Raw genomic sequence first — 21,839 nt, 5'->3', positions numbered from 1 at the left:
ACGGCAATGTCAAGAATGCAGGATGTGCACCGGGTGTGACAGGCGCATCCTTATGTCACCAACGGGACCCCCGCACCACTGGCGGGCGGTCCCATTCTACAAAAGGATGCCCAAAGCTACTTGTTTATACCCAGGTTTTGACTGGGGTAACATGCTTCCTCCTGTTTTGCTATATTGAGCAACCGCTGGGTTGCAAGAGTACTATTTAAGACTCACGTTATTCACTTGACGCATTATGTGTAACATTATGTGTAACACACATGCCCACAGGGACACTATGTCCTCTATGGAGACCCCTAATTATTCAGATGACTACATGCAACATATCCTTAGTAGCCCCTCTCTCCTCTTTCACTCTTCCATCCCCCTCCCTTCTGCTCCCAACACCTCAAGGGTCCTATTAGACAAACTTGAGAAACTCAAGAAAAAACAGATTTGCACTGATCTCCATGCCCGTATGCTAACAGAATACTTTAAATCTGATGTAATTCCCCTTGGATTTCAATTCCGCAATATCTTAGCAATATTCATACAAGACCCCAATTTTTTAACTGGCTCTAGTCATCTGGCAACTACCTGTTCCAGACATTGGATGGTCATAGGCATTGATACAGCCATTGAGCACAGCCGAAAGGAACCTGAAGAAATGGCAGAGATAGAAAAACGTATTCTTGCCAATTCCACCATCACTTACGCTAAAAGTTTACTTGACCAAACCAACAGTACCATTGCTACATTCAACACTTTTGAGCAAAACCAAAAAAATAAACTAAGTACAAAAATACATAAACAATTACAACAGGGAGACTACATACCCTTACTTACATGAGACCTTTTACAACACCCCTTACCAGCCCCCCAGAAATAAGAATTGGGGTAGGTACAGAAACAATCAGACCATCACCTTTTCAGATGCCTCAAACATTTCCATTGAAGACTCAGATCCCGGTGAGGGCCCCAGCACAGAACGTAATCAAAATAGACATCATCCACAACTACTCCTACCTACAGTTTTTTTAGGAGTGAAACACGGACACAGCAGAGGGAGAACCAGACCAAATTATCAATATCAATACATGGCGAACGCCAGACTCACTGCACATTTTACCAAGGGGGGTTTGAGGAATAAATACACAAACTAATGAAGTGGACCCCTCTAGCATAACTCCTATTTTAGCCTGCCAGTTCAATACCATCTCTATTCCCATATTTAATTTTCACTTCTCAGCAAGGGTTTGTCTTTCATCCCTGCTGACCATAGCAATGTCTTCAAACTCCAGGAAGACTTATTACGTTTCTTCTGGTACATCAGGCTCAAGCCTTTCTTCTCAGACAGGCCACCAACAGACAACTCTAACGAGCACCAGTTATGCCCCCTTTACCTTCCTCCCTCCGGCAGCCACCATGCCTCCAGAGATACTTACCTTTGAGCAACTGGTATACATGAAGTTAAGGATGAATGAACACCATCCTGAATGTGTCCTATACTATCTCCCCCTAACCACAACACTTGCCCTTAACAATCTACCTGACAACCCCCACATAATTATAAAACCAGCGGACAAGAGGGTAAGTATAGTTATTATGGACACTGACAAATATGACACTGAAATCATGAGACAACTCGTCAACGAAACACACTACCAGTCCCTCCTGACTGATCCTTTACTCAACATCCGCAGACAGAAACAAGAGGTTACCAATCAGGCTTTACTCTCAGACATTATTTCCAAAAAGGAACACACCTTTCTAAACAACCCTCACCCCTGCACCCCAGTCATCTATGTCCTTCCCAAAATTCATAAAAATACCACCAAACCTCCTGACTGCACAATATTCTCTGGCTGTTGCTTCATCTTGGCAAATAAATTGATGCCATCCTGAAAGAATTTGTCCTCTCAGGGACACCTTTATCCGAGTCAGCACCGACCTCATCAACATCATCGAGGATAGACCATTCAATGTCCAAACTCACCTCATGGTTGGCTCAGACATTGAATCCCTGTACACCAATATTCCCCACAATGAAGGTTTAATAGTCATCCAGAACGTCCTTGATACCTGTCCTAGACCCACATTAACCCCAACAGAATTTATAATGTACTGACTCCGCATTACCCTAAGTAACAATACCTTCCTGTACAAAGACATATTATACCTACAGGTCAAGGGAGTCTCGAAGGGAGCATGCTTCGCTCCAATTTTACGATCCTCTGTGTCCACAATTTCGAAACCACGCATATTCTATCCACAGCTAACCCTTTTCTCAATCTAATTGGCCTATGGTGGAGATATAATGATAATATCCTTCTACTCTCGCATTACACAACCGACAAATTGTCGGCCTTCATCACTTGGCTGAATGACTGCTAGTCTCACCTCAAATTTACATCGGATTCCAGGACCAATGAACTACCTCTCTTGGACCTCACCCTTCACATTGAGGATGGCTCCATTGGAACATCACTGTTCCGTAAATCCACGGATCAATCAATCAATCAATCAAGTCATTTATAGAGCGCACTACTCACCCGTAGGGTCTCAAGGTGCTGGGATGGGGGGGGTGCCGTTACTGCTCGAACAGCCAGGTCTTGAGCTTCTTCCTGAAGGAGAGGTGGTCTTGGGTCAGGCGCAGGTCGGTCGGGAGTGAGTTCCAGGTCTTGGCAGCTAGGTAGGAGAAGGATCTTCCTCCTGTTGTCGCTCTTCGGATGCGGGGGACGGCGGCGAGGGCGTGGCTGGTTGATCTGAGGAGGCGCGTGGGAGTGTAGAAGTTGATCCGGTTGTTGAGGTAGCTCGGGCCTTGGTCGTGTAGGGCTTTGTGCGCGTGGGTGAGGAGACGGAAGGTGATTCTCTTGTTGACCGGGAGCCAGTGCAGATCTCTCAGGTGTCCGGAGATGTGGCTGCGTCGGGGGATGTCGAGGATGAGTCTGGATGGAAACACAATCCTACTTTACTCCAGTTACCATCCCTGGGGCCTCAGGGATGGTTATCCATATGGCCAGTTCCTTCACATCCGAAGGAGCTGCAAATGGAAAAACAAAATTTGTCTGAGAATCTGACCAACCGTGGATACCCAAAACACCTAATTACCCGTGCCTGCAAACGAGCATGGTATTGCCATAGGGATCTTTTCCTCTCACCTAATCCTAAAAGTGCCAACTCACGCCGTCTCTACTTATTGCCCATCCAGCAACAAAGCAGAAAATTATTAAAGAGAATTGTCAAGTTCTCGGTACACAAACAATATTTCTGGAACCCCCACTATTCTACAAAAGTGCAAACAATCTACCTGACCAACTAAAACAGGCTATCACCTTGCCTGACAGAAACAAGCATACAACATGTGTCACCTCTTTATGAGGCCTACCACCCATATTGGGCCATTACAAATGCCAGACATGTGCGGTCTGTGCCCTCACTATCAATAAAAAAGAATTCGTAGCCAAGGGCCATATTTACCAACTAAAACCATTCTCCAATTAACGCTCCGACAATGTTTTTTTATGTCTTTTGGTGCCCCTGGGGCCTGCTATGCATTCGGTCAAACCACTCCAATGATCAAACAGCGTATTACGCAACACAAGAGGTGGTAAAATGAATCACTGTTTTTTCTTAAAAATGTATCGCCCTCCTTGCCTTTACTTATAGTTGTAAACCTGTGGTCTCATACTTTTGGCCACGACCAATTTATTTACACAATCCCAAAATCCTTTCTGTGTCCTTTACTCTTTTTCTTTTTCTTATTCCTCCTGTTATATCAGTTGTTTCTGATCTCCTAACTTGCCTGAGAACCGGCATGTTACCCATCCTCCTCTGTATTCCCTGAGGGCACTGGATGGTTACGTATCTCTCCGGCCCAATCCTTTATCCCAGCACGTGACCCACCATTCCACGTAAAAACATATTCTGGACACTGGTTTTGCCCCAGCATATCGTAATCCTTCTTATGGCACTCTCGCGCTTCACTCACCCTCCGGACCCAGAAGTTTGCTGCGCACTGCCTAACAATTCAAACCCAGTTACCCAACCCAACGAGGGGTAACTGCTACAACCACTGATTTGATCCGTTATAGGTCACCTTTGATCTCACTTACACAATTCAGTATCATGTATCTGTCCATAATTATTTTAATCTGTACAGCTTGCCCTCATGCCTCCCCTTCCCAGTTGATGTCCCTTCCCGACTCACATCGAGGTTCCTTCCCGTGGACAAATTCAATTCTTGCCTTGGCACTGTAAGCAACAGGAGGGTTTTAGTCCTCAATACACTCATTCCCAGCATGCACCATGGACCTCACGTGGCCCTACTGGTAAGCCTTTTTCTTCTTTCTTGAGCAGCACCCTTAGGTTCGATTGCCTCATTCCCTGCTGGTATTCCTTCATTTGTTCAATTCCTTCCCCCACAGACCAATCCTGGATGGCTTAACTTGATTCCCCCAATCTCTCTGGCTCCTCGTGTCCTTCCCAGGGATTTCTATTGTGATTACTGCTTTTTACAATTTGCCTCATGTCATGCTGCAACTAAGCCCTGTAGATGCACCCTCATTACTCTTACTCCTCCATTACAGACCCAGCCGGGATTCACCTTATTTGATTAGCTCCTCTCTGACTGGCTCTACGCAACCTTCCAAGGTGGCACTTTTCTCCCTCCTTTACTGACGTTTCACTTTTACCTTCACTGGTACGTCCTGGTTCTTACCTCTCCCCTTTCTCCTCTTACCCCCTATACAGCACTTACCTTATTCATGTAACCCAGTCCAGATGATGACCTGAAATTGTATGGGGTTAAAACGCTGTTGACCCTTCAGCGCAATTGTGGACGTTACTGTGGTTTCCTTAAACAGTTGAAAACCTTTCTGTAAAATTATCTGGGAACTGTTTTCGTGACCTTCAACTTAAATGTATTTCTGCACTGTGTTGTGTCACTGTGCCGTTCACCTTCATGAGTACGAATGTGCACACCTACAATTGGGTTACTTATACATTGTAATGTAGTTCTGATATAAGTACTTGCATTCCAGATAATATTTACCTCATTTTCCACTTTCCTTTGTAGTCTCCCTTTTTTACCCTCTCTCTCATATTGATTTGTTTTTCCAATCTGTATCTACCTTACTTAAATGATTAACGGTTGAGTCATTGTTTCTTATTTATAATTTTAGAAAGTTGCCATTTTTTTTACTTTAGCCATTTGGTGCCTGCAGCCTGCCTCCGATCACATGTTTGGGCTGGGTGACAGTTGGACTTTGTGTATTCTTCCTAGACACACACACATAATGGGAGCTTAGGTGTGACTTGATGACAGTATGGGAGGGAGGAGCAGGGCACAGCCTCACTAACACCTGAATAGACTGTGCCCTGTCCACACACAAAGGACTGCATACCCTCCTGTAGTGTGTATAAACCCAGTGCAGGAAGGGCAGGGACTCTGTGCACTTCAAAGGCTTGTGTTTAAAGTCTTCCTACTTCAAAGGCACAACTGGGCTTAAGTGTTGAACCTCTAACACCACCACTTCAGTACACTTCTGGACCTGTGGATATTCTGCCAAGAAGAAGGACTGCTGTGTTGCTGAAAGACTGTCACTCTGCTGGACTACTACTCTCAAAGAACTGCTGCCTTGCTGTGATGGCCTACTGCCCTATTGACTGGAGAGGAAGAACTGGACCTTTTACCTATCTTGAACCCAGGACCCCAGAATGACTCTAAGTGCTAATCTGCTAGCTTCCTGATATGAGCCTCAGGCATATAACAGGCTCCCCACAGTTCCTGGACACCTCTTCAACCAGGTTACTATTCAATGGCCTGAAAACATCACATTTCATTTTATTACATTTCAAAATTCGAAGACTATACATTAATGTGACAAAGTATAATATGTGGGTGCGCTCTACACGTGGAACTTTAAGACCTCCCTACAAATAAACTTCGATTTCCGCTACATCATATACATGAAACCATAGACAGTACTGGCTCCCCTTGAAACAATTCTCTTCTCACCTCTGTCACTGATTTGCAGGCCATCATACATAACAACAAACCTTGTAGTATTTTTCTTACCTAGTGTCTCTGTCATTGCCACAGAATTGGCTGAACATTTCATACCAGCTTCACTTGAGATAAATAATGCCTTATTCAGAATGAGCACAATCCTGGATACCCTTACAATAGGATATGCCTCACCACCCCACAAGATGCCTAATGTATGGTCTTTTTGCAAACTATCCAACTGTCACAGGGCTACATTTTCTTGTCTCGATAATAGAGCATTGGTTTGTAACCCAATTTAATAATTTCTTTTCTGAGAGCAATCTAATAGGAACCTTTCACGCTGGTTGTCACAGAATCATCAATGATGGTCCAGGAATGACCTCTAAACCACTGTTGCAGTTTCTGGCATTTCTCGGATTGAATGTAGAAAAACCCTGCTCACCAACCTTCGTAAGCCATTTATTGCACTCATTAAATCCGTCCTCTTCCCTGCAGATAGGTGTCTACTTATATAAAGAAATTGAGTTGAATGACACATACTTAAATCACTTCATTGATTTCTAGAGGAGTCAACTAGACTGAAACTAGATTGAAACTTGTGATATTACAGTATATTATCAGGTTGTAATTATGTATTTCTTTTATATGTATTTAATTTGTTTAGAAATCACGTGGCTGCTCCAGAAGAAGGCGCTGGCCGCCGAAACGCGCGTAGAGATTCATTGTGCCACTTATTTTGTAAATTCTTTATGTATATGTAGGATTCTGTTATATATTTTTATTGGTGATTACACCACACATGATTTTAATTTTGCTAATCCTGTTATCCTTGTCAATACTTTGATGTATATGAACTGAAACTTGTGAATTATGTCTGAAGGTTTTAATTTTTAATCATTAATAAAAATTACCTAATTTTTTAGTAATTTTTCAGTCTAGTGTTCCTTCATATTATTATATGTGTTCACTTAAATTATAAGCTGCCTAGGTTGTACATACTTAAATCACTTCATTGATTTCTAGAGGAGTCACACTATCTTAACAATCTTGTATATCGCACCTATAATGTTGTATAGTTAAATTCTAACACTCAAAAAAGCTTGAACTCATTGGAACTAGCTGAGCTATAAGACTTTTCTTTTCAAACTCATATTTATTCAGTTCAGGAAAACATCTATCTTAGGCAGTGTCAAAGGATTTTGGGCCTGATGTAGGTCGCCCAATACCAGTCGGTAATGGCCTAAATTACCGAATTTCGTCCGTTACCGACCGGTATTTGGCATTTGGAAGTAGGTGGCATGGTTGTAGGATTCGGTATTTAACCGATCGGTAACTTAAGGAATCTGTAAATTACCGAATTCTTAACATACCAATTCGGTAAATTACTGAATCCTTAATGTAGGAAGCACTCAAGTGAGTGTTTTTCACATTTATGGATTCGATATTTACCACCAACTACAAGTTGGTGGTAAATAACGAAAACCGTTAAAAAAGCAATTTTGTGCTTTTTTAACAGTGCCATGTGGCAGACATACATGCCCTTAGGGTGCAACAGGGTGTCAATGTGACCCCATGCCACCCTTGTAAGTCTACCCCCTATTACCAATTCGGTATTTACCGAATTGGTAATTCTCATTCATTCCTATGGGCCTCCAGGCCCATAGGAATGAATGGGGAATACCAAATTGGTAAATACTGAATCAGTATTTATCGAATTTTACAGATTCGGTAAAATTTACTGAATCATTTGCTACATACCATTTACCAATTCTAAAATACCGAATCGGTAAAATTCGGTATTTTAGAATTGGTAAATGATATTTACCTCCATCTGGACCTTAATGTGAAGACCGGAGGCTAAGAATATGCAATCCTCCTTATTGCACCACCCACAGCAGCATCTCCAAGAACATAGAACACAACAAAGTTCTTTAGAACATAACAAAGAGCCAGAACCTCCATGACTCTTCCTTCTTTTTTGCTGTTGCCCAAGAGATAAGTCTTGCATGCGTTCACTCTCTTTTAGATTGAATAACAAATGTTATGTATGTGAGATTATTATGAGTTGGATGCTTGTTTCTTATTAATTGAATGTTTTATGTCTAAAATGCTTAGTATTTCATTAGTAGATAATAGTTTCTGAAGCATAAATGACTTGGAATTTAAATAGTAGCTCGTATTTTCATATTTATTAGTTTTTCGATAGTTAAACATATTAACAAGAGTATTTGTATTGAAAATATAGTCATGATGTGCGATAGCGTTCGCTTTCGATGAAGTGCTCGGAGTTTTGACTCGAGTTTTGCTCTGTTATTTTTTAAGAGGAATATTTTATTATTGTGACTGATTAGACGGGTGAATCCTTTTAGTTAGACCGCGCGACAAGTGCGTTGAGTGCTTTAGCGAGTGAATTTATTTCTAAATGAGACGGTTACATTTTATAAATGTTGAGGGACTTTAAAGATTTTAAATGCGGGCTTACAGTTCTGTTTGTCGGACACAAGAAGCACATCACAAAGCTTGACTGCCATCTGGAGTCAGGCAGGGGAATTTTTTGTCAAAGAGAGACAAATTAGGCAGTTTGCGTGCTCTCACACGTCGCAGTGACGTGTGCGATCGGAACGAGCCAGTGTCTGTCAACTGGAAACTGACAGCACTGCTAGAGCAAGGGGATTTTGATGTCGGAACTAATAATTACATGTTGGAGGTATTTTTGACCAATTGTGAGAGTCGGAAATATTTATTTGTCGAATTAATTAGCTTAAGTTTTAGTGTTTAGTGGTGTTTGGTATTACTGAGTTCAGATTGATTTGAAAAATTAGTCGGTGACTAGGTATATTGTTTGTCAGATATTATGTTTTTGCGAGGAAGCTTTTGTTCTGGCTGGTTATGAGTTTAATTGGTGGTAATTTAATTTAATTAACTATGTCTGAGGAAAACGTACGTTCTCAGGCCAGTTTGGGCATGGACGAGAGGATCTCTTTAAAATTGAGTAAATTTGCCTCAGAACTGGAAAATTTGAGAAGAAATTTGATTAGTTGAGAAGAGGTAGTGGCCGTCCATCCCATGATGAGCACTTTTGGTCCACAGGAAAAGGTCCAGTATTAGATAAAAAGACTGGCAAAGTGAGTAGGAAAAGAAAGAATGTGGAAGATGATGGTTTTAGGAGCAAAAAAGCGAACCCTACCTACCCAGATTCGGGACTTCGCAAACATGCAAGACATGGATGTGTCGAGGACACACAAGGGGACCTTGATAGAGGTCAAAGTGGTAGGAGACATACTACCATCTTATGTGATGAGTCTTTGGGTAGTGCGGAGATTGAGTTAAGTTGTTCCTCTTCCTTTTTTCAGATATTGAAATAGTGGATAAGGGGAAGCATGCAGAGGCAAAGTCTAAGGATAAACCTAATGAAATTGTTGGGGTCAAGGACCCATTAGGTGAGTCAATGATTGACCCAATGTTGTTAAAACACCCCTTATCACCTGAATGGAGCCCGTCTCCTAATGTTGCTGAATACGTCCAGATGTGGCTGAGGGAGCAAATTCAAAAGGATGTGAGGTTGAGGCTCCGTTCTGAGTGTCCAAGACCAAGACTGTCGAGTAAAATTGTTTTGACGCCCGACCTAGATAAAAAAATAATTGCGTTCATCAGGAAGGGCGGAAGAGATCCAAAAATGGGTTTGGATAAAGGGTTGAAGATGTGTCAGGACAGATTGCTGGATCTTACTGGTCCACTTACAAAAATATTTGACATGGCCGAAGAGGTCTATGCTGGAAAGAAGGCACTGGATTTTGAGGAGCTTAGGGAATGGATTCAAAGGGCGGTGTGTTTGTTGGGGAATGCAAACACCACGATTTTGGTGGAAAGGAGAAAGAGTACCCTCCTTAAAATTGATCCCGTTGGCTGAACTAGCAAACAATGAAAATGGATTGGAGGCAAAAGGGATGCTTTTTGGAGAGACTTTCATTAAAGAAATGAGCAAGTATGTGGGTGGTGTTAGTTCTCCGCAGAAGTCTCAGAGAGAAATTAAGAAGGTCTTTGACCGTCGTATTTTTCGCTGGGACGGTAGAAGTCGTGGTTGATTTCCCGGCCAAGGCCAAGGTATCACAAGGGCCTCGTTTTCTAGGGGTTTTAAACCCTACAACTATAACTATCAACAACAGTCTGGATACCATCCGAGGAATTTCTACACTCAGAAAGAAAGAGGGAATTCATGAGGGAACAAGAGATCAAGAAGATGTTAACAAGGGACCCATGGGTTCTACAAACGGTCTTGGGCTATCGTATAGATTTCATAGAAGAACCAAAACAAAATCATTGCCCTCCAATGATAAGATTCGATTCGGCCCTGTCAGAGTTGGTAGAGAAAGAAGTAAGAGTGTTGTTAATGAAAGGAGCAATTGTGGAGAAATTGGAAACATGTGCGGGTTTTGTAAACAATATTTTCTTAGTAGAAAAGAAAGGGAAAGGTATGAGGCCTGTGATAAACTTAAAAAATCGGAAAAATTGGGTAGAGTACCATCATTTCAAGATGGAGGGTATGCATATGTTGATGGATGTACTTCAGACAGGGGATTGGATGACTCGGCTGGATTTAAAAGACGTGTATCTAACGATATCAATATGGTCAGAACACCAGAGGTTTCTGAGGTTCGAATGGGGAGGATGGGTATGGAAGTTTGTTTGTTTCCCCTTTGGGCTCTCATCGGCCCCATGGTGCTTCACCAAAATCCTGCATCCAGTTGTTGCCTTTTTGAGAGCGAGGGAGATACGTGTGATAATTTACTTAGACAACATCTTGATTATGGATCAGGAGAATGGGAGAGTGGCAGATCATACGAAACTAGCTGTGAATCTTTTGGAGAGTTTGGGGTGTGTTGTGAACAGGGACAAGTTTTGTCTGTCACCGAGTCAGGAAACGCAGTTTTTAGGGTTCTTGATAGACACAATTCAGGGTCAGTTGAGGTTACCATTGGACAAGATAAAGAAGATGAGGAAAGAAATTCAAAGGGTTTTGTCATTACATGTTATCTCTTTGAGAATGTTAGCGAGGATTATAGGTCTGTTGTTATCGACTATTCAGGCTATTTTTCCAGGACACTTGAATTATCGTGCACTTCAAAGATTGAAGAGCAGTCACTTAAGGCATGGAATGAAATATTCACAGGAGATTACTCTTTCTGGCGAGGCCAGATCAGAACTCAATTGGTGGCTAAAGAATATTGAGGCAAGGAATGGGAAAGCAATTTTCGGATCGAATCCGGAATTAATTAGTCACATGCAAGTTTATCTAGTTGGGGAGCTTGTTGTGGTGCAACTTCGACAGGAAGTATGTGAACTTAGAAGAAAAGGAGTTGCACATAAGTTGTTTGGAATTGTTGGCAGGGTCATTTGCTATAAAGAGTTTTACAAAGGACAACGCAAAGTGCTCAGTATTATTGAGGATGGACAATGTCTCAGCGGTGAGATGTGTGGGGTCCGAAATCAAAGGATCTAGCGGATCTTGCGAAAGTGTTTTGGGATTATAGTTTGAACCAGAACATCTTTTTTCAAGCGGAGTATATACCAGTTCAGAAGAATGTGCAGGCGGATTGGAATTCAAGGAATCAAACGGATTCCAGTGATTGGATTCTACATAGGTTGGTGTTCTTGAGAATAATGGAGTTGTGGGGCCCTTGTTATGTGGATCTGTTTGCGAACAGGTGGAACAGACAGCTGGAGAAGTTTTTTCAGTTGGCGCCCAGATTCGGACTCGGCTGGGATAGACACTTTCAGGCAGGATTGGAGGGGTCTTCGTCTTTATGCTATTCCCCCATTTGTTTTGATAACCAGGGTGAGCTTGATTAGCGCAAGTTCGAAGAAGACAGTGGTTCTGATTTCTCTCCTTTGGAAATATCAAGTCTGGTATCCATCCTTTTGGTAATGTCAATAGATTGTCCAATCCTTATTCCAATGTTCCCTGATATCCTGATGGGAGCACTGGGGGAATATCACGATTTAGTTCTTTCAGGTCAGTTGAGTCTGATGCCATGGAAAATTTCAGGAGAGTCTGGGAAGTGCCAGGACTTTTGGATGAGGCTTCTCAGCTTATTGAGAATCCTGGGCACCAGGAACAAGGAAGATGTATAGATTGGCTTGGCAGAAATGGTTACACTGGTGTTTGGAGAGGGATTTCAATCCCGTTTCAGTGGATGTAGTTTTTGTGGTAAATTATTTGCCATCTTTGTTTTCCTCAGTTTTACCATACAGAACTATCAATTTGCATAGATCAGCTATCGCTGCTGGTCACAATATGGTCGATAGGTTTTCTGTGGGTCACAATCTTTTGGTGAAAAGATTGTTGAAGAGTGTAAGAGTTTCTAAGCCCCCAGTGGACAGGTATTCCTCTACATGGGATGTTTGTAAAGTCCTTGAATATTTGGAGAATGATGGGTGCAACAGGGGTTAAGATTTAAGAATTTTAAGTGGGAAACTGACAATGGTATTGTGTTTGCTCTCTTTTAGAAGAGTTTCTGATGTGAGGGCTTTAGATGTGGGAACAAGGATTTTTAATCCAGAGCGTGTTTGTTTTTATCTGTGCAGAAGGACAAATACTTTTTCAGATAGCATTTTCTATCCTTATTTTGATGGGCATGAACGTTTGTGTGTTGTGCGATGTTTAAAAGAGTATGAGAAGAGAACTACAATTGTTCGTCCTGCAAATGAAAAACAGCTGTTAATTTCATATAGGAAACCACACAAAGCTGCTTCAATCCAACTTTGGCGAGATGGATGAAAGAGGTGATGAGGAATGCTGGTGTTGATGTGAGTAGATTTGGTGCACATTCAGTGAGGGGCGCTTCGGTTTCAAAAGAATTTATGCTAGGAGGTACGCTAAATGATATTCTAAGATGTGCTGATTGATCTAATGATTCTGTTTTTAGGAAATTCTATTTCAAGCCTGTGATGCATGCATATTTGTTTTTATTAGAGAGGCTTTGAATGTGCATAATCTTAGCCTCCGGTCTTGCCATAAAATGTAGATTTTCATCAGCTTTGATAGACAGAAAATCTGGATTTTATTTAAGAGACGGAGGCTAATATTATCCCTCCTCTCCCTACCCTTGTTGGTAATGGTTATTTGTTCTTTTTTCAGCACGGGGCCAACAATGAAGCAAGAAGATGGATTTTGCTCAAATCCGGATTATGTGATTGTCTGGTTTTAATGTGAATTTGATAAAGTCTTATGTTTATTTTAATGCGGCACACAAAAGAAGGAAGAGTCATGGAGTTCTGGCTCTTTGTTATGTTCTAAAGAACTTTATTGTGTTCTATGTTCTTGGAGATGCTGCAGTGGGAGGCTCAATAAAGAGGATTACATAATGTTAGCCTCTGTGTCTTTAATAAAATCCAGATTTTCTGTCCATCAAAGCTGATGAAAATCTACATTTGCTTCCTTCCTACATCTTTTCAAGTATGACCTCAAAAAGCCTGTCTATGGTTTACCTACTACTACTTCAATAGTTTCCTCTTTCTCACATCCTTCTTCTTTACTCCCCATTTCTATGCATCTATGGATTATATTAACTATTGCACAAATAACAGTTTTAAAGTTTATTTTGCATTTTCATGGTTTAGCCTCATTATGTGCTTCTCACAATATTTTTTTTGTATTGCTATCATTGTGCACCATTGTGCGCAGCGCTTAAGCACACTGGATGGTGTTTTACAGTGTTATGTCAAAAAACATTAAATAAAACTAACACATGTGGGCATTTATATTCTTTTTTCAGGCACTGCAATGTTTCAAATCCAGAAGAGAATTCCATCAACAGGTAAGGGGTGTAGGAGTGGATCATAAATATTTGGTTTTGATTTAAAAGGCCTTTTTTTCAAAATCGTGGTTTATACAGTATTGTCACAGAGAGGTTTGGAAATGAAAATGTCTATATCACTAGCTTGAGGTACTAAATTACCTTACAAAATGCTGATTTTCTTAGCTAGTATTTAATTGATAGCTAATATTTATTCACCACAAAAATATGGAAACCATTGTAAGTAAGGTGCAAGAAATTTTTTCACACGACTGTAGGGTTTGTATTATAAATTAACTATATTAACTGGTTGGTGGGGTGTGGCTTGGCCGGCTGCAAGATGGCCGTACGTTGAGTGGGCTCTGCCGGCCAAGCTTTCCTATCCATTACAATCCTGCAGGCTGAAATATCCTGCACTTACCTCGACTCTGGCGCTGGACTCCGCCCGATGTGGGGAGTAGAACGAGATGATTCTCGCCTTCCTGCCCATCTGGACGACCGAAGGACAACCTCTTGACTCTGCTCCCAGCCTCTGAGATCCCTCCCGGACGGCTACCCTGCAAGTCCCCTGGGCCGTGCGAGCTCTTGATTTTCATTCACTGCTGCCTGGTAGACGTGGACACCCGGTGAGTGGCGCTGTCTTGGGGTCTCGCGCTGGCGGGGTTGGGGATCCACGGGCTGCACCTCCGGGCCTGAGGCGCTGCGGCCTAGCTACCGCCACTTCCCTTTATGGCCCATCGGCCATCTTTGCATGCGGCTGCTGGTGCCCGGGCCCGGTGACTGGAGAGGCAGACTCCCCATGCCCCCTCGCCGGTCCTCCCCCCATTCTATGCGTGCCTCCTCCTCCGGCCCGCATCTCCGGTCTGCCGAACTGCGACTGCGGCACTGCTCTGTATCTGGCGGCCGCAGCCCCCAGCAGCCTCCTGCAGCCCGGCTCTCCAGGCCATTGGGTTTGGGCTCCTCCCCCTCAACACGGCACGGGCTGCGATCTCCTGGGGGTGATCCGGCTGACACCTGATGTTGCCCCCTCAAGTCTTTGGACATTGGTCATTGTGAGTCACCCGGGAGGCGGCCCTGTGCTGTGTACACAGCCGCCCCCGGCTGTGGGGAACACATGACTCATCTGGTGTGGTTGCGGAGGCCTCGGCTTGGTTGACCCTCCTGGAGCCCCCTGCCATTGTTGCCTGGTCCTTATTTTGCTCCTCACCTTGCCATACAATCTGGTGGCTCCTTAGACTCTCCTTGCATGTCACCTGCGCTGCTGGGGCTGGCTGCGCCAATGACCCAGAGGCCTCCGGACAAGGTCTGTTTTCTGCTCCTCTCCCCTCCTGAGTTGGATGTCTTACGCCGTGGCCTGCCGCCCACCTGCCTAGACCATCCGGAGATTGTTTGGTATCTTGTGCTGGATTCTTTCCTTCGGTGGACCTGCCTCGCACCTCTCTGTCTGGCTGTCATGGGTGCCGTCCACTAACTGCGCCCCTGCTGCTCACCCATAACACGGTGCCTGTTGCCTTCCGGTCCTTGCTCATTTCCTGAGGACTCCCTGTCTTCACTCCTCCTCTCTCCCACCACAGCTGTGGGGCGTCTCCTCCCTCCAGCGACGTGGTTGCTCCCTCACGCCTGTCAGTCCATTCCTGTGTACCTGCTTGCGGAGGGCCCATCTGGAAATGGGTAAGACGGACCCGAAACAGCCCAAGATCGCCTTCGACCTCCGTCGGTCCTCTCGTCAGGAGGGCTCTTGCTCTGAGGGAGGCGACCTCGCTGCCACCGCGGATGCACCTCCCTCCCGTGAGGATGACCTGAAGTCCATCATGCTGGATGAAAAAACTACTCTCACTGGCATTGCTGCTCAGCTGGATCAACTTCCTGCCACCCTTGACTCGGTGAAGGCTTGGGTGGACACTAACGATAACCTCCTGCTCCATGTTGAATCCCGGGTTTCCGACACCGAAGATGCCGCCAGGCAGGACCGTCAAAAGCTACTCCAAATGGACAAGATCTTGGTGGTTATCCAGGAGAAAAATGAAGATTTGGAAGCGCACTCCCGTCGGAACAATCTCCGTATAACAGGCCTTCCGAAATCGACCAACATCTCCCGCATGGAGGACTTTGTAGAGACTCTGCTCAGGGAACTCTTTGGGGATGCCCTCTCCTTTGTTTTCATTGTAGAACGCGCTCATCGCTCCCTGGGCCCTCGCGCTGGTCCTGGATTGCCCCCAGACCCTATCATTGCCAAATTGCTGAATTACCAGGACCGGGATGCCATACTCTGAGCTGCACATGACAGAGGCACCATCGTTCATCATGGCAACTCGCTCTCTTTTTTCCTGGATTACACCCTCACCGTCCAGGCGGCCCAGCGGGAATTTCTACCTGCCAAACAAATCCTGCAAAAACATGAGGTCTCGTACTCCCTGGCATATCCTGCTAAGCTGAGAGTCCATCAGGGCGCAAAAACCCCTTGTCATCCCTGACTCCAGGGAGGCCCTTGGCTTCGCCAAGAAGCTTGAAAAGTTGGCTCGATCACCATCGTCGAAATCTCCATCGGATGCTGTGGGTCGCCTCAGTGACAATGACTAAACAAATACGCTGAGTTTGAGAATTTCTTTCTTTAATGTTGCCTATTCCTCCGCTAGCTTGGCCACCCTGCTTTATTGCAGGGGTGTATGCCTAGCCCTGCCATGCCCCCACGGGATGATTCCCTATTGTATGACTGTTTCTCCCCCTCCTATTTGTGACTCCCTGCAGTGGGGTGGGTGGGATTCTCAACCTGATTGGGGGGTTGGAGTGGGTGGGGAGTCGGGTGGAATTTCCCTGGGATTGTTGGGTTGGAATGGAGGGGGAGGGAGTTTCAGGGGTTCTACGCTCCTCTATTGGGGAGGTGGCTTCAGTTCACCACCGTATGTTGTAGTGTAGTTCCTATATTCCCAATGGGCTCTGCGCATTGGAATAACATAAACGATATTTTAGACGTAGGACTTAAGTCGAATAGGTCTCTATTGAATATGTTAGACTTAATTATGAATGCCAGCTAGCTCAGAGGTCACTAGAAGCTTTCTCAAATTCACAAGAAGGGATTAGTTTCTAACAACCGCATAAACATGACAACTTTGCTCCCCTAGAACAAGGAGTATATCTCCAGAGTCGCGGAAACAATAGATGGCTATTGCACTCAGTAAATTGTGCATGCTTATTTTCACCAGAAGTGCAGAGAAATAGAGAGAAGGGCGTTTTCAATAAAAGTGGTTATTTATTGAGCAGTCTTCTTTCTCATGCAGAAGAAGTGAATTGCCACAATTGCAATACTTGTCATAAAGTAAAGTGCGTACAGTAAAAGGAGTATTATGAAATAATACTGTAAAAGCATTTATATGGTTTCTAGGCCATAAGATACTTAAAACGGATAAAATACATAAAATGATAAAAGTTGACTAAACGTACTCAACTGGTGTTTCTAAGATACGCCTACCCCGGTGTACCTAACCTAAGCCTCGTACATGGGACGGAGTAAGTGAGTTGTAGTTTTGAGTTAAGATAGTTTCTGCCAGGAATCTGAATCAAGAATTCTCTAAGGGTCTAATCAGCTCCGTACATTGGTTATAGAATGAAGGAGGTCTTGTATCTCTCTCTCATGACTCGATCTCCCAGCAATCCGCGAGGGTGACAAGGAAACACTGGAGCTCGATTTCTCGGCAGGAGAAAAGACAGCGTCTCTCTCAGTGCGTCAATGGGAGGGTCGGCTGCATTGGCTATGACTTAATATGGGTATGATTCTTATGCCTTTATAAGGATATGATTTGATATAACCACATTAGGGCATAAATCGGGTATATTTAAGTAGGGTCCTAGATTCATCTACAACACCCACTCTACGTATAATGTCCATCATTATTCACGTTGTTAGGAGATAACATTAACTCAGATAGGCTGGCAAAGAATTTGTCTACAACAGTAGGTGAAAGTTGGATCATGTCCGAAAAAATTGAAATAGTGCATATGTGAGAAGCATTGCTATCATCGGTGTCTAGATCAGCAATGGTCACAGAAGGTTGTACCTGTGTGCCGCTTTCATCTTGTACCTCACCGTCACCTAATCGTAATGGTGAGGTCTCAACGAATGCCGTCATCAGAATAGGTAGCCGCTGGGGACAACACGTTGCATGAGCCGTTACCCAACCAAGCAAAGTATCGATATCCATAGGTATTGCTGGTGGGAGTGTGAGACAGACGCCTAACACGCATTTTCTCCGCAGAGCAGGCATTGTAGAACAGGTAGGATGCAATCTTGCCAGATTGGTCTGAATGAAAGAAACCAGGTGGTATTCAGATCTCTTAGCCGAGCCAAGCCGAGGACTTTGTGGTAAATATTTTAGTAATTTACCTTGATCGTAATTTCTATGCATAAATAACAAATTCAAGTATGAAGAGCAGAGTCCGTGGTGGTTCAAATTCAGGGTCTTTATTCAGTAACTCGAGTTAAGGGAGAGCTCCGTCACCTGAGGAGGATCAGAAGAATCTCTAACTTTATTCTCAGAACACATGATATTTAAAGGAAAAAAAGAGGAAGGAGCTTCCCTTCAATGCATGCCCGGATCATATGTTGCAATAAAACAGAAGTCATGACCATAAAAGGAGGCAACGTCGTAAAAAGGGGGCACATGGCAGAGGAAATAAGGCTGAGTCATGATTTAGAATGAGGAAGCACAAGAGAGGCAAAGGTGTGGAGAAATAACGCTAGGCTGGTTCCTTAGATAAGAGAGAGAGAGAGTCGTGACAGGATGTCTGTTTGTTGTGTTTCAGCATTCAGGGGCTCTTCTTCTCGGAATTGGTTGTCGTGGTTTAACAGAACGGGGGCTATTTCTCGGAATCGGTCTGATTATAGGGAAATGGTTACAGATGGGGGGATCTTGTTCTCGGCATTGGCTTGACCACAGAAATGTACGGTTTAAGTGAGGAAACTGGTTCTCGGAATCGCACTGAGCATAAGGAAGTAATGTTGACCTTTTTGGGGAAGGAGAGTGCGTGTGCAAATTCGTGAGGTGCATGATCAGCGCGTGATCGGTTCGTGTTCGTGTGCTCGTGTTCTCGTGTGCTCGTGTTTTAGCAAGATGGGCTCGGGGACGTGACTGAAGAGGGTGTATGATGGGACATAATTTTACGATAAAATAATCATTTTCCACATTACCTCCTTGTCCCATAATATACCCTTCTAAAATTCTTTGCCTTTTCTAATCCACCTCTATACTCATTAGGCCGTTTACTTGTTCCTGTAACATAATTCTTTCCTTCTCTTTCTTTCTGGACTGGGTTTTTGGAATACAGGTAGTGGCACAGGAACTACAGAGTGCTGGGCCACACTGAATACAGAGGCAGCAGGTGAAGAGAATGGCTAGAGCGAGACATATGACTGTAAGCGCCTTCCATCCCTATGAGGACAGGAGGCCCCAGAGCCAACCTGTCAGGGACCAGGCACCAGTATCTGCATCTAGTTTTCTGGAGAGTATATGAAGGCGGGAAATAGCAGAATACACTGAGGGTGCATTGTCTGGGATAAATACACAGCAGCTGGACCCGATCAGTTCACATACACCACCACGGTTAGCCAGTATGATATCTAAGACCATACGGTTCTGTAACGTCATGAGTCTGTCGGCAGCCATCTCAGCGGTGATGTTACCTAATGCACCAGCTGTTACGTTTATGGCTCCCTGGACTACACGAGTCAGTTGTCTTATGTGGCGGCTATTGATCATAGGCCCCCAGAATGGGATGACTCCTTTAAAGAAGTCGCCGGCCTCTTGGTCTGCTGTATCTTCAGCATCTATGGCCCCCCTTCGCCGTCTATTAATCACGGTCGGAGGGTCACTGAGATGATAATCTGCTGGAGCGGTGTAGGTAGGGGGAAGGAGAAATGCAATGAAGCATTTTCCGGACCAGCCTTGAGGTAGCCAAGTGCGTGCGTGAGTTCCACAGATAAAGTATGTGTTGGGGCAGTGGTCATCGTTGGGAAATTTGGATCAGGTAGGGTGTACGTCTTGTTTCATTCACTATCTCCCATTTTCTGACCCTTGCCTTTCCCTCTTACGCAGAATAGGCCCTTATGGGACACAGCCCATCCTCCCTGGTCTGCCTGTCTCTTCTGGACTGAGAATGTTTCCCTAAAGGAGGTAGTGTCATTAAAGAGGGAATAACTGGTGTGTTTACTATTGTCTGCTCGTCCCCATGTAGTGGTAAGCGTTATCATTCTTTCTACGGCTCGTGCTGTCTTTGTCTTTATCTCATTCCAGGTACTAGTGTTCTTAATCTGGGTCTCGGGAATGTTCCTAACAGAAGCGGAGAATATCATAGAGAATGCATAGGTAGAACCAGCATAGCCGAAAGGGAGAGGAATAAAAGGCATTCCTCCATGTACGGAGTGTGGCATTAGGCCGCAGACCCAACAATTGGTCTTGTTAATTACCAGTTGATGTTGATGGAGTGTGGAGATGAACGTGTTATTGAAGAATTCACTTCGTCTGCTCTTGAGGTGTGGAGGAAGATCTCTGTATGAGTGCATAGCAGTGTTGTTCAAAGGCGTGGGGGAAGATGGTGGGAAAGCTAGATGAAAGAACCAACCTAGACAAGCCATGATGCAGCAAATGAGAATCAGGATAGAAAGGAGAATAGAGATCTTGTTCTTAAACAAGTTCGCACAATGAGTCTTTATCTTCATGATTTCGACTGCTTAGTCTTTGAGAAAGAAAAGATGCACCAGTGACCGGACTCTTCCCAGCAACCGCTTCACCAAGCGTCTGTCTTGGGCTTAAATAGCCACTGGCAGGCCGGTTTCAGATGCAATGTTTCAAGTCTGTTTGGGATAGGATCGCAGCTGCGATTTGTACTCTTCTTGGGGTAAAAGTTCTGGAAGGGGTAAAACAAAGTCTGTTGTTTCTGTGTCTTTAAAGTCTGATTTTTCAGTGTCTCTGGTCTCAGGATCTGCAACAGTGTCCGAAGGAGTTGGTCCGTAGAAGGGCTTGCAGTGGGAGACGTGGAGCCAGCCTTTTCGTCCCTCGACCTTGACGGCGGTCCTCGTCGTCAGCAGCACCAGCTTGGGGGACGTCCACCTTTTCTCCAGAGGGCTGGTTCGATCAAAAATTCTGACGAGCACCCAGTGACCAGGCTGAAGGGGGTGCTCGTCGGGCGTGGTCTTGTCTGGAAAGGCTGCAGCCACCTGTGAACGACAAGAACGTAGTGCAGACATCAAAGAAGCCAAGTAATCTGTCAGTACATTTGCATCAATGTCAATTAACTTTTTAGGAGATGGGACACCCCAGATATTCGGAGGCCTCCCAAAGGTGACCTCGTAGGGAGATAGACCCGTCCGGGAATGTGCCACCATTCTCATATAGAAGAGGGCAACCAGAAGGGCTGTCACCCAGTCTATTTGCTTGTCAGCGCAAATTTTTGCCAACTTCGTTTTTAATGTCTGGTTGTGTCGTTCAACTAGGCCTGCTGCTTGGGGATGCCTAACACAGTGGAACTTCCAGGTGTATCCTAACAGTAAGGAGACAGCCTCCATCAATTTAGAGGAGAATGGTTGTCCGTTATCAGAGTATATGACTCTTGGCAACCCATATCGAGGGAAAAATTCCCTCACCAGTTGTTTAGCTGTCATCTGGGCACCATAGTCTGGGACAGGGTATGCTTCCGTCCATCGAGTTAAGGTACATACTACTACGAGGACATACTTATATCCTCGACATCGCTCCATCTGTATGTAGTCCATTTGTAAGACTTCGAAGGGGTGATCAGGAGGATGGAACCCTCCTTGTTCAACTGAGATACTTTTTCCTGGATTGAACTGACAGCAAATCATACAGGTTCGTACTTTTTCTTTGGCTGCTGCACGTAGATGCTTGTTGTGCCATATCAAATTCAGACTGTCTAACATTCCTTTTTCTCCTAGATGTTCAGGACCATGGGCAGTTTCTATCATTACGGGAACCATTAGGTCAGGGAGAAACCATTTGGACTTGTCTTTGGTTACCCTACCTTGATCTGTATGTAAACCTCCC

This window comes from Lissotriton helveticus, chromosome 5_1, assembly GCF_964261635.1.
Source record: "Lissotriton helveticus chromosome 5_1, aLisHel1.1, whole genome shotgun sequence".
Lineage (NCBI taxonomy): Eukaryota > Metazoa > Chordata > Amphibia > Caudata > Salamandridae > Lissotriton > Lissotriton helveticus.
This window is presented reverse-complemented; position numbering follows the sequence as displayed.